We start from the raw sequence: 3,022 nt of genomic DNA on the forward strand, positions 1-3,022 counted from the left end.
TATCTTGGTACATAGTGAGAGATGTTGGTCTGTACCTAGTTTCTGCCACATTCTTTTCTAGTTTTCCAGGTAGATTCTGTCAAATAGTGAGTTCGTATCCCAAACCTGTACACTTTGAATTTATCAAGTAGTACATTACTATAGTCATTTACTATGTCTTGTGTACATAATCTATTCCACTGATCCACCACTCTGCTTTTTGTTTTTTTGGTTTGTGTGTGTGTGTGTGTGTGTGTGTGTGTGTGTGTGTTCAGTTTCGTTTAATAACTGGCACCTCCCTGCAGAGGAGGAAGCAGGCAGCTACGTGGTAGCAAGGAGGATGTTCACTTGAAGATCTTGCCCTGATTGAAAGGTTTGCCCATGCTCACGTGCTGGAAGCCCCCCTCCCAGGAGAAGTACTCTGGGGACCATGGTCTGGGCCTCCTCACTGCCAGGATCCAGTTTACGTCATGTGTAGGACTCGTAATCTACCTGCCAATCTGGACTCAGAGGGAAGGCGAGTTCCTGGCCCCAGAAAACCCAGAGTCCAGAAATGGCGCTGCTGTTGGTGGTGCCAAAAAGGATGATGCTGGCAAACGCGTTCTTCCTCAGCTTGTCCAGGCGCCGGAACATTCTAGTGATGAGGTTGCAGCTCATGAAGGTCAGACTGAGCTCCTGGGGGAAGCGGTACTCGGCGTACCACAAGGACCAGCCGTTGTGTTCAAAGTGCTCCCAGAAGTACAACAGGGCCACCATCAGCGTGTGCTCATTGGAGTACTTTCACTTAAATTCATCCAACACAAACGTACTCTTGGGCAGGTGGGCAAAGGGATCCTTGGCCTTGAGCTCTGCAGCCAGAACCTGGTCACACTAGCCCATCTCCTCCTCTGGGCCCGGGGCCACAGCCACCTTCTTCTCCTCCTTCCGCTTGGCCTGGGCCTTCTGTTTTTCTTTTCTCTGTCCCTTCTCTTTTCTTGGGACCTCCTTCTGCTGACTCTGGGCAAACTTTTTAGCATCAAATTGTGCCATCTTCTGGCAGAGCTTCACCTCTCCCAACACTGCCCAGAACTGGGGCTGGTGGATGCAGGTGAGGAACCAGCGGTTGGTGTTGGGAAAGGCCTGCCAGAAAGATGGCTCTAAGATGTGCTTATAGAGACACAAGAGGGTACACACAACTGTGATGTCAACCAAAGTCACAAACTCCCCCACCAGAAAAGTCCGGGTCTTCAGGTGGGCATCAAGTAGCCCCAGAAGCTGCCTCACCTCCTCCTTGGCATTCTCTGTGGCCTTTTTGTTGTGGTGCATGATCCCCAGAATGGGGAACACCCAGGTACTAGCTGGAGGAAAGATGTCACTGTCGGCAAAGCTAACCCACAGAATCACCTGGACAGTGGCCTCTGGAGTAGCGCCATGAAGGTCATCATTGCTCACATAGTGTGCGGTGACATTGTTTTCAAACACACAGAACCCATCATCACCTTCAAAAGCTGGATCCTTGCCAGCAGGGAATTTTTGGAAGAATTCAGGGATGCGATTGGTCTGACCGAAGTGGAAGTGGGGAAGGGCAGACAGCACCCGGATCTGGGCCCCACTGTACTGGGCAGTGATAAGGGCCTTGAAGGCCCGCCAGTTTTCAGGGTATGTGTACAGGGTCCCAGCAGCCATGGTGATTCCACAGATGCCAGAAAGTGAGTCTGGCCGGGGGTGGGGGGGGGTGGGGAGGGGAAAAGGAGGGAGGAAGAGAGGGAGAGAGAGAGGGAGGGAGGGGTGGGAGGGGAGAGCTGCCAGAAAGCAAGCCACCACTCTGTTTCTTAGGCAGTGCCAAACAGTTTTGATGATTGCCACTTTCTAATATAATTTAGAACTGTTAGAGCTAGGCCACTTTCCTTTGCAATTTTTTCATTAATTCCCTTGATATCCTTGACATTTTGTTTCTCCAGGTAAATTTTGTTATTATTTTTTTCTAGCTCTGTAAAATAAGTTTTTGGAAGTTTGGTTGATGTGGCATTTGCATAAAAAATTCAGGTAGAACTGTCATTTTTATTATATTAGCTTGGCTTAGCCATGAACAAATGATATTTTTTCCAGTTGTTTAGATCTGACTTTATTTATGTGAAAAATGTTTTGTAATTGTGTTTATATATTTCCTGGGATTATCCTGACAGGTAGAATCCCAGCATTTTATATTATGGACAAGAATTTTAAATGGAAATTTTCTTTCTATCTCTTGTTCATGGACTTCATTGATAATAAATAAGAATACCGATGATTTATTTGGATTTACTTTATAACCTGTGATTTTCGTAAAATTGTTAATTATTTCACCTGTTTTTAGTTGATTCTCTAAGATTCTGTGAGTATACTATCATATCATCTGCAAAGAGTGATCATTTTCTTTCCTACTTACCTGTTCTCAATTCTTCAATTTATTTTTTCTCTCTTATTACCATAGCTAGTATTTCTAGTATAATATGGAATGATAATGGTGATATTGGACATTATTGTTTCACCCCTGATATAATCAAAGAGACTTCTAGCATATCCTCGTTACTAATAATACTTGTTGATGGTTTTAGACAGATATTGCTTATTATTTTAAGGAAAGCTCAATTTATTCTTTTGTTCTCTACTGTTTTATAGGGAATGGGTAATGTATATGTCAAAAGACTTTTCTGCATCTATTCAGATAATCATACGACTTCTTTTGTTTTTTTTATTGATATAGGCAATTGTGCTGATAGTTTTCCTAATATTGAACCAGCCTTGCATTACTGCTATAAATCCTACTTCGCCCTAGTATAGGATCCTGGTGATAAGTAGCTTTAAACCCTTGCTAATATTTTATTTATTTTTTTTAATTTTGCATCAGTATTCAATAAGAAAATTGAGCTATCATTCTTTTCCTCTGTTTTAGCTCTTCCTGGTTTAGCTATCAACAACACGTTTGTGCCATGAAAGGAATTTGTTAAGACTCTGCACCTATTTTTAGTGAAGAAATTAAAGCTTTCTAAAGTCCTATGAAAAAAATATGCTCTAAATCATT

At 43.0% G+C, this 3,022-nt stretch overlaps 1 pseudogene; it reads right to left on the reverse strand.

Moving 5' to 3' along the window:
* Positions 1-254: 254 nt before the first annotated feature.
* LOC140515565 (elongation factor 1-gamma-like) lies at positions 255-1,644 on the reverse strand (annotated as a pseudogene).
* Positions 1,645-3,022: the final 1,378 nt, after the last annotated feature.

The sequence above is a fragment of the Notamacropus eugenii genome, chromosome X (genome assembly GCF_028372415.1).
Source record: "Notamacropus eugenii isolate mMacEug1 chromosome X, mMacEug1.pri_v2, whole genome shotgun sequence".
NCBI lineage: Eukaryota > Metazoa > Chordata > Mammalia > Diprotodontia > Macropodidae > Notamacropus > Notamacropus eugenii.